The 11,657-nt window shown below is 34.6% G+C and overlaps 1 protein-coding gene across 2 annotated transcripts in view; it reads left to right on the forward strand.

Moving 5' to 3' along the window:
• Positions 1–424: 424 nt before the first annotated feature.
• The window catches only part of LOC111058767 (prolactin-releasing peptide receptor-like), a 297,162-nt gene continuing 285,929 nt past the window's right edge, over positions 425–11,657 (forward strand). For both annotated transcript variants that reach the window (XM_039439860.1, XM_039439868.1), the window contains exon 1: positions 425–505. The gene's annotated coding sequence lies outside the window, so the exon portion shown is untranslated. The remainder of the gene's footprint in view (positions 506–11,657) is intronic.

The following is an 11,657-nucleotide window of genomic DNA, read 5'->3' on the forward strand; positions in this document are numbered from 1 at the left end:
GTGAGTGGTTTTTCTTATCTCGCGGCCGGATCATAAACGACTGTGGTCATTCGAGAAGAGTCGGCATGATCAATTTTTATTTGCGTCGTTGATGGGTTGCTGGCTGGGTTGTTAAAAAGCGGTTAATTAAAAATAAAAACAAGATTGATAGGGGGGAAGAAGGTGATGAAGAATTACCGGAACGAGGGGATGGGCGGTATTGATTGAGAGAAGACCCTGCTAACACAAACAGGCAGGGGCAGTGTGAGTGAGAAAGGGTTGAAGGGGGTGATAACGGGGCAAGGGGGGCTGGCTGTTTAACGACGAGGGTTAGGGGTGAAGGGGGCTAGGGGGCGGACCACCTGTGGGGGCGACTCACACGCAGGCTCTGACGCCAGCATCCAACATCCCAACATCCCTTCGTCGCGACGCTCGCTCTGATCTCAGTGTGAGCGCGCCAGCCACTCACTACTATCGTCCATCTACTTGTTCCTCAGCGGCCACCTGATCACAGCAACATATGCGAGTGAGTACCCGACACATGCTTCTCACCTTATTTTATTGTATATCTTCATTCTGCTTGTTTGATTAGTAATGAAAATCCTCTATAATTGTGAATTACGTCGTAAACTCTATAAATATCGCATTTTACACTATAAAATGAAATATTGTGTTTCAACTATGTAAAAAATAAGAAATTTACAGTTCAATAACTATGTATGATAATTCCTTAATTCATACATTCCCTTCGTTTCTATTATGATAAAATTACTATTACCTACTACTCTTGTTATGTAAATTAATTTACCAAGAGAGAAATTTGAAATTGTGGGAGAAATTTTAAGACATATTCTATCTGAATAGCACTGAGTAGAGTGTGATTGAAGTGGGGTGATATAAGTTAAGTCCGATTATAGAGGTAAGATAACCTTCAAAAATTATATTTTTTCATATTATTATTATGTTAACCAGCAGGATTAGTACTCAGCGAATACCAGTTCACAAAATTGTAATAATAGATTGTGAGAGGAGAATTATGATTCAAAAAATTCATAGATTTTAAAATATAATAATCATGTATTGAAATTTGAAACAACTTAAAATTTTGAAATAACTTGAGCTAGCTAACGGTTTTTGAAGTTAACGTCAGAGGGTAATTTAATGAATTATTTTCCATATGCCAGACTCAGTTATTTTTGCATCAGATCCCGATAAAAATTGTTTTCTACCTCCACTGGATTTTATTTCGCCAGCTTATATTTTGCTGGTTCATATCCACTAGTCTATTCTATTTTGGACAAATCAATTTCAATAAAAATGATGGTTCAAATAGACCAGTCCATTCAAAAAGAATATCGTCTGACTTGGCTAGTTTTTTGTCTGGTAATATACATTAAATAACTCTAGGGTATTATAATCCAGATTTCATGAATCGGTTAGTTACTTAAAAGATTTCAGAAGAGATTAGAAATTCGTTCTAGATTTTATCAAAATTCTGAGTATATTATTCCCTACATTTATGTTTGGATCAGTTACTTGTTGTAAACTGCGTATAATCTTTGCATAGTATGATTAACAATATGTTTACTATAAACACAGAGTCAATCATTATTGCAGACGTAGTTTCTCTATAATATCTGTAGTTAGATGGTACATCAATGTACAGACTACTTTTCCGTTTGAGAGCATACAACTTGAATACTCATGGTCATTCTTATCCCGATTATCACTTATCGTATATCGGTAATGAACTCTTGAAAACTTCAAATGAACAAATGATACAGTGACATAAATGGCATATTTTATTTTTGAAAGTTACCAAACTTCAAGCTTCTCTATTTTCTAATGGATGTTGGAAGTTGAATAATTGCCGGTAATTTAGGATTAAGAACACTGTCCAAACTTTTTACGCGATTAAGCGTCTTGACGTTGTTGACTTATCAGCATTAGTCAGGCATGCTGCAAAAGTCAAGTCTTTATATTCTCCAAGAAGTAGGCTCCATTTTCACCAGGAATGAAATAATATTTTCCAAAACTGATTTTCAGTCCACTTCAACATTATCTACAAAACTTTGCTATATATTTTTCTAATTTTTATTTTGAGACGTGCAGTTATATTCAATGATTGATGTAATTTTCAACCTAAAGTTTTCTTTTGTAAAAATAGCTGAACGATCCACACGTACAAAAAATTATGGTCAAACGTGGAAAACTTTATTTTACTTTTCCGGCTCCATACCCTGATTTGTAAAATCGAGAGCCGTTACGATCTATTTATGGTAGCAGTGACCGTTATTCTTCTTCGTTTAGTCAAGGGCCCTGAACGATATTATTCAGTAATATTTTTTAGATTATTCTCTTGTAAATTGCGAGAAATATTGAATAGGGTTGATAGATTTTCATAAAGTAAACGGTATCGTTTAATAAGAAGGTGAATTATACACTTCCTATCAAGAGTATAAATATACTACTCCGAAGATTTTTAAAGCTTGGAAAATTCAATTCATGATTTGAAAAATACTAATATTATCCATGCAGGGAGTATATTCTTTATATTATTGTCACACTATTGTTTTGTAAATATGTTTTTTGAAGAATAAATTCGAATTTGAATTTTGAAAAAAGAATATGACGCATACTCATGAAACGTAAGGTATTTAATTTAGTTGACAAGGAAAGTAGTTGAAAGACAAGTCTCATGAATTTCGTTGAGATTCATTCGCAACTAACTGACAAAAGAATTTAGAAAGACAAGTCCACTTTTGGCGCAACGCGTGATGAGGTTAAACGAGAAGCGAGAGGGAGTTGACGAGTAGAGGGTTATCTGGTGAATCCTGACCGGTGAGAAATGGATGTGCGCCGCTTTACTCACGCCACTCACCAAGTCTACATGAAAAAGGAGGCCTGTCCAAGCATGCCAAGTCCATATTCAGCCCTACTTACATAAAAATATAATCCATCAACAGAAAAATCTCTTCTCATAACAATCTACACATGGGCAATATTCTAGATTGTGAATTTACGTAATAGAAATAGACAAAGTCAAAGTTTCTTTAGCTCGACCTTCTAATAATCAATATTCAACTAGGTTAGTGCAATCACAGTGGATTTATCAGATTTTGGAATAAATAATATTTTTGATAGAACAATCAGTACTAGTAGTGAAAATCCTGTTTGAAGATTCTCGAGTAATATTTACCTACAATGTTGATAATCTTATACCATCCACAATACACGCTTTACTCCATTGAATACGTAGGATACATACTCTTCTTCTATTATACCTACTTCTTCAACTACTATATCAAGTCTTTATTAAGTAATTGATAAAGACTTGATACCTACTTCTTCTACTACTTTATCAAGTAATTGATAAAGACTTGATAATGCCATCATATAGCCGACACATGTCGTGACGAAATAATTTTAAAAAAGTACTCAGATTCATATTTTTATTCTCCTCCTTCTTCTTCTTCTTCTTCTTCTTCTTCTTCTACCTTTCAGGGTTTAGGCATCTCTGCCTGTTCCGAACCTCATATCTGCCCATCTTTTCCTTGGACGGCCTCGGTCTCTCTTTCCTATTAGCTCGGAGTTGAGCACCAATTTTGGTAGCCTGTTTTCCTCCATCCTATTCACATGCTGGTACAATTTAAACCTACTCTGAGATATCTTTTCTTTCATAGAAATATTTTTAAATATATTTTTATTCATGTTAAAAAAGTGGCCCTAAAGAAAAAAAGACAATTTCTTCTACTATTCTTTCTACTCTTACTTCTCATACTATTATACTAAACAACTACTTCTTCATGACCTATTCACGATTACAATTTCGAATTAATATTGCAGTAATATTTTATCCCCTATATTATTGTTTTTAGAAATCCATCCAACATGAGGTGACTTGGAGATATTATCTTTTTCAGGTATAGGCTATACCTTACTAAAGGTGATGAATTTCAATCTTCAATTTTGACTTTACTACAAATCATATCAATAATATAAGAAATAAGAAGAACAAGTATTTCTTAATGAAAACAAGATTTCTCAACAAGCAAGATTTTCATCACTTTTTTGCTATTCAAAAGAGCGACTAGCAGTCAAATTTTTTCAGTAAGTGAATTAATTCACTCAGGGCCGTTTGCACAGTATAGATTGCTAAACTCGATTAAGTTAATCGAGTTCAAGTTAATCTGAAAGTTTAAACTTGAATCGGTTTTCTCAGTGCATTTACTAATCCAGTTTAATTTAAACTAGTTTAGCGTTAAGTTGGTAATAGAATATCATCTATACTTAGAAAATTCTTATCTCACTGACTCACTGACTCACTGATCACGATTTCTGGAAAACTACTAGATGGATTGCAACCAAACTTAGAATGTAGCTTCCTTATACGTCCTAGGTGCTCACTAAGAAATCTTTTGGCGATATTTCAACTCTATGGGTGGTTTTTAAAGGTTTAAAGCTCGTCTATTAGCATGTATATTCTTCTTCTCCCAATATCTTAATTATAATTGAAATGTCCATATTATAATTATGTTACTATAGAACTTGAATCTAGAGAGAGTACCTTTTCGAAACAGTTGATAACTGGCGATCAATTAATAATTTTGTCAGGTTGGCATTAAGTTGACATTATTTCATCAGGTTGGCACCAAGTTGAAGAATATATTAATTAAAATGCATTTATCGAGAACAAATTGATTGGGCACTGCTGCTTCAATCAGATCTATTCCTGGGAGTATAGATAATTTTTATTTTTCATAAAACAAACTTTTATGACTTTTATCAATTGATCCTATTCTATGAAGACTAATTTTGTTTGTATATCCGACAGATCGCGAAAACTGCTTAAAGGAGTATTTTAAAAACTTCAGAAGTGTCCGTTGTGGATGGAATCTGTAAAGAATGAGGAAATTCGGCCAAAATTTAACTTGGGCGGAAGAAAGGGGTTATTTATCAAAACGGCCAAATAGCTGTTTGTGCTTTTCCTAATATTAAAATATCTTGCATAGAAGTAAGGCGCTTTTCCCTTGAATCAATTATTCCCAAACATTGATTGTTTTACCAAAGAGAATATAAGGTAGCTTTCGATAAAAATATTGGAGAATATGTTTAACAGTTCGTTGACTGTCAGTATTCCTCATTAATAGCATCAATGATCCCCTTTCAAACAATGCTGAAACATTGATGTGACTCTTACTACAATCTGGTTACTCTAGATCAGATGAAGAAAATAATGTTGATGATCGCTACTGTTTCAATTTCAATCATGTTTGACATTTCTGCTTTTGATGCCAGCTGTTATTATTATGTAGAATAAGCTCTCATTAAATGAAATCATAATCATTGAAGTCAATAATAATTATACTAAGAAAGCAATTTGTTTGAATATGTGTGTTTGTGGATATATTTATCTATGTCGGACGGATCTCGAAAACGGCTCTTACGATTTTGATTAAATCAGGAATATATTGTGCTTGCAACATAAACATTATTTTGGAACATGATTAACTCTGGGAAAATTCGTTGAACCACCAAGAGAAAGGATTATTGGTCCCTCAAGTAGCAGCTGATCAGAAAAAAGTTTTCCATAGTCTGTTGAAAACGTAAGAAAGTGTGAGAAAATAAGAAACATTATAATAGCTGTAGTTGAGTTGACAAATTTGGCGACCTTATTTTAAAACATTGCAGTATTCATGGAACATCTGATAGGATAGGTTCAGAAAGTGACCGGATGATAGCAAAAGAAATTTAAAATCGATCTCTCCAAACATTTGGTAGTTTACTAATTTCTTCAGCTTCTGTTGTATTGGTTCCTCTGTTGCTCTATGTTTGTACGCAGCCATGGCCTTGAGAGAGACAGTTGCACTGTCTGTTAATTCATAGCCCGGACTAAATACTACGAGAACCGATCAGAGAAGCCTTCTATTAAAAAAAAACCCTGCTCTGATTAATTCTCATGAAATTTAATCCTGATTGTAATTGAACATGCTTTTGTGCTTGGGCCTGATATTTTCATGTTTCAAAATCAGCTAAAAACTAAATCGAAAAAAAACATAATATTCCATCAGCTGCAACTATTTCCTTTCATGATGTTATTACGACACAAGACAAACCTATTGATATTGATAGATCACAAGTAAATTCTAAAGTTTTCAATTTAGATAGAAATTAAATTGAGTTACATGTCAGTTTACATCCAAATTTTCATCCCTAAGCTTCTGGTTTCAAGCTAAGATCAAAGAAAGAAATCATATAATGGTAGTCAATTATCAAAGCGATTCAATAAACTCTATTCAGATTTATGCAAATTCACATTAAAATAATCCCACTTTAATATATATGATTGTAGAGTTTAGGACATGTGAAATCAGCCACAATAAATGTTATACTATTATGAATGGATTCTTATGTATGAATGGACTTCCATGGAAGGAAGAATCAGTAGATGGGCTGCTTTTACACTTTTGGATAAGTGAAACGGAAAATAAGCGACAGGCTATGTCGAAAATTCCAGAATAAGCAAGAGATCCATGTATACCAGAGTCATCAAACTCCGAATCAACCTAATTTGGAATTTAATCTTCAATTACTAAAGCAAAAATAGCATGATCACTGCTAATTTGATAACTGTCAACAGGAAATATTAATTGCCAATGAATAAAGTCGAGGGCGACTCTTAAGCCCCGCCCATATCCTACAAAATTCGCTGCAATTAGACTACTCTTCTACAGAGCACTTTCAACACATCAATTAATTCATTTCATTCCAAGTTGTGGCCTAATCTGAAAAACGATTATAACAATTTTGGTGGGAATAGAAGAAGTTTTTTCACTAGAAATGCTGATTGCTCTTCCGATTAAAGCCCTAGAAATTAGCTTTCATTCACAATCAACCCATTGTTTTGCCCTTCAAATCATCTCCCTGGAACCTTATTGAAAGGATAGTTGTCGTGAATCATTGCGTGGAATTGATCTACTACCAATGCAGGCTATGTCTGTGTTATAGGCTGCAGCCTATCCTGGTAGCCTTGTCATACGTACATGACAATGTCAAAGGACTTGATCCGCTCAGCTTCAGCTTTGCTGAATGTCGATTCAAATTGATTTGAAGAAATGGATTTGCAGTAAAGCATTGTTTTTTACAAGAGATACGGGATAATCTCTTGATAGCCGATGCATGTATAGGCTACTGAAAGAGGGTTTCCCCACATACATTGTATGGGATTAGGAAAATGTGTAAAACATCAATAATTGTTCCATTAAGGCATTGTCTATCTCGCATGCGACCGTCTGACATTTCGTATTTTATTGGATTCATACAATTCCTGTAATCTGGATTCTGGGATCCAGAATTGAATTTTCAAAAATGCAATGTACAATATTATAAAGGGAGCAATTGGCTTATCAATGCTCGGGATACGAAATACATGTTTGACGCATTATCGCGTCTCAACTAATCAACTTGAATTTTTCATAAGGATTATTTATTTACTGAGGATGGTTATAGGCCAATTTTCAATTCTTCAAAATTCCAATAAGTCAAGTTTTCAGTTTGTCAAGTTTACGATTCGCCAGGTTCTCATTACATCAAGTTTTCAATCTGTCAAGTTCCCAGTGTGTAATACTTTGCTTGAGTGATCATCTACCTATCTATCTATCTGTATAATATTATAAAGAAAAGAATTGGCTCGTACATGTCCGAGATAAGATATACCATGATTGACGCATTATCACTTATGAATTGATCAACTTGCAATTTTACGTAGATTATGAATTCATTGAAGATGGATATGAGTTTATTCTAATTTTCATTCATCAATTAATTCTATTTCAATATCTAGAACAAATCTATTCGAATTGTGATTCAAAGTTCATGCTCAACCAAACAGAGGTTCCTCCAAGTGAATCCGTGGCGTGATTGGTAGCACGCGTGACTCATGAATGAAAGGTTGCGGGTTCGAGACCAATATAACTCATTTTCCTTTTTTCTGAGAATTTTCAACTCTGATGAAGATTATCCAAGTAATTTTGACAAAATAATAAATAATATTATTATTTTTTTATGTTCTCTGGGCTTAAGGAGATTGCACCCTACAACACGAAAATTTCCCCAGTGCAAGGCACGGGTTACCAGCTAGTCTTAGATAAATGATAAGAATATGTTACTGATCAAATTAATAATTTCTTACTTCACATCAGTACGATGAACTCACAGAATCACCAAGTCCATCACTTTCAACAGCAAATGATAATTCAATTACTTGCTATGGAATCACTCAAGAGCTAACAAATCTGTCCCCTAGCTTTGTATTGATTTGTTGATGTATGAGAAGCATTCAAAGATCTGCAGATCACGTCTGAAGCTTGCAGGCGAATTCCCTGCACAAAGCTCAAACATCGTCTGTCTAATCCTTCTGTTTAGGATGAGCTCATCCCTTGCCACGACAACTAATCTGTAGCAATTGTTTCCATACGTATGCTTCCGTGAACAGCTTTGTCTTGCTAAGACACTATAAACCCCATTAGAAACAAATAAGTTTCTGTATTATTTCGCGTTCACCGCAATCAGAAGTTCTAAGCGAGTCTCCACTATTCATGAAGCTGCTAATAATCTGACAGTTTGTAGCATCAAGAAGTAATCATACTCAAACTTCAACCTTTAACCTTTACGCACAACTTTCGAAGTTATCATTTCCAAGTAATTTTGCATGTTTTTCGTAGCAGCCAGGTTGCTTATGATTGATTCAACAACACAGCATCTTTCTGAATTTCATTACTCAAAGAAACTGGCAGAATGATTGATTCTACTTTGAATATTCTAATCTCATCGTTCTGGAATGAGGAATTTTGGGAGCGTTTCTTTATAGGATTAATTTATTGTATCTGCCTTTAAAGGCTGTAGTGAAAGTATTGTGATCAAGGCATCTGCTGGCTTGAAAAAATATTTCTTTATGGTTATTTCTCGACGAATAAAAAAATCATACATGCATTTTCAAGTTTTTGAGCAAGAGTATGGTCTCATCTGCTACATGCAACTTCTGTAGCCCTCAATAATTTTGTGCTAAGAGAACGTTTCTAGGGGTAATAAACATGCATCGATGGGGTATGACACCCCTCCCTGAAGTCTTGCCAATGAACACTCGGCAATGATGTGGTTCATGGTTTGCTCCTGACCACATTCACAAAGAGGGGTGTCATACCCCATCGATGCATGTTTATTACCCCTAGAAACGTTCTCTTTTATATCGAACCATAGATACTCATTGTAGAAAAACCAGAGAGTAATAGAGTAGTTCTTCTCTTAACTTTCAGAATACATAAGTAGGAAGAGTAGAAAGGTTGCAAGTAGAAATTTTCAATGAAAACTGAAAACGAACTTGAAAAGCCTCATTCCGAATGGGGCATAGAATAAAACGCCCATTCGAATCGATCCATTTATTTATGACCTTTGCATCTGGTTGAAAAAAGGTATGAGCTATGAGCTATAGTGTTAGGTCTACATAGTGATATTTGCTGGAATAAAGTTTTACAACGAGTAATTAACTTGTGAAATATTTTCCTACAGGAGGAAAACCAAGACTAAAACTAGTGAATAAAATCTATTATAAAGATCATTTATTTAAGATTCTCTACTGACAATTGCTCAATGTCAGTATGTGATAATACAACTATGTTGTATTGACTTGAAATTTTGGAAATTAATGAGCCTGGGGACACTTCTGTTTCTATTTGTTTCCTGCCTTGTTTGTGCTATAGACGGATGCTATAGAGAGGACCTTAGCACATCCATTAATCTTGACCAATTTTGTTCAGGTGCTATTCTTCTGCCACTTCACCTCTGGTTAGTTTTCCCATTACTTAGGACATCACTTATAGATTTGGGAAATAGGAAACTCTAGTGTATTGGATCTCTAAAAACTTTACTTTTCAGCGTTCACTATCAACTGCAGTTTCATGCGTCATAGTGGCTCGATTTGTGAATAATTCTTATAGGCCTACTGATTTCATGGGCGAGTATAATACTTACACTGTAAATTCTACTTCAATTTTTAGTTGACATGGTTTTGATTTGGAATTTGTACCTTAGTGCCTTAGTGCTGGCCACTAAAGGTAGGACATGCACACACACATGTTTATCATGCATGTTTTATCATCAGTGTGAGGCTTCTAATATAACATAAACAACCAATAACAGTAAAAAAACCACTTGAAAACTATTTTACTCGGAGTCTTCCGTTGTGATGACACAACAATATATGACGACGACATGTGTATACACATGTTCATCATGCATGTCCGACCGTTAGTGGCCAGCCTTCGGCATCAGTCACGAATAACGTTCCAAGTCCGCAAAAGTGAGTATTCAGTCCAACACAAAACAAGATTACTGAGTTGAAGCAAGAACAGAACCTCAAAATTTACTTTCTACCTTTTGTTATAAGTTCCATACATGGCGTAAGCATCAATAATTTATTTCACCTTGCGTTTTAATTTTCTGAACAAACATCCCACAAGCTGCATTGTATATGAAGAGCAGAATGTACGAAAGCCTGTCGCACTTGGACCGTAAAAAACATAGAAAGTACTATTTAATTGAGAAAAATTACTCGTGCATCTTACTCAAACAATGCGCGGTTGCAAATGGAAATGGTCTCCTGCACGAATGAATACTGTACCTCCATACTTGATTGTAGAACTCATAATGAGTGGTCATTCAAAAGTTCAGTTACAATGTTCAATTTTTTTGCTGAATATCAATTACTGTTTGAGATTTCAAGTTTAGAGAGCTATGAGAGCACATGATGTATGAAGAACTCTTTACGATCCAAGTATTTTAATGTTCACGATTCTCCATAATATTCAGAAATAAAAATTCCTAGCATTGTACGTCTGTAATGAATTACTGTTCTACAATCAGCAGTTATATTATGGGTCCTGGAAATCAATTACTAAACCTTTCTGAATTATATTTTTGAGAAAGAAAAAGAATACTGTGAGATGATTGCTTCATTGGCTTGTATATAGTGAGATCAACTCCTAATATTACTGTGATGAGTAGATTGGAACAATCAAATCATAGAATCATGGGATAAGAAGAAGATAAAAGAGATCAGAGCCACTCTATCAAATCAAATTGATAATATCAAATGACTTTTCTCTTCAACTCGTATATCAATATTCTTCTATGAATTCTGATATTGGCGTTTCTGGAAACAATTCAGGAAACGAAATCATCGTCGCTTTCATATTGTTTGTCAGTTGTTATCTTTGACATTTTTGAATCGTTCTATTATTTGTTCGAATGCTATGACATACTTTGAGAGACACAGTGTATCGTAGAACATCCGAGAGTATGTTGACAGTTCAATCTGAGGGAAAGAAAAGCCAGTTGCATCCCCACTTGATCTTTTGTTATTTGTTGTTGGTATGGGTCCGCCGGCTCTTCCCTGCCTACTTCCAGCACACTCTTTTCTCGCTGAAGCTATTATTTTGCGAGTCAGTATCAAAGTGCTGTTTTCCAGGATCGCTCTCAATATAGAGTCCTTCTATCGATTGCTGCGACTGCAATACAACTTATTCAAAAAAGTCGTCAGACTGAGAATAAAAGTCGGATGTCATGTTTTTGTCCCAAACAGCATTATTTAAAAAAAGATTCATGGTGGAAATGACTATTAA

Source organism: Nilaparvata lugens, chromosome 1 (genome assembly GCF_014356525.2).
Source record: "Nilaparvata lugens isolate BPH chromosome 1, ASM1435652v1, whole genome shotgun sequence".
Lineage (NCBI taxonomy): Eukaryota > Metazoa > Arthropoda > Insecta > Hemiptera > Delphacidae > Nilaparvata > Nilaparvata lugens.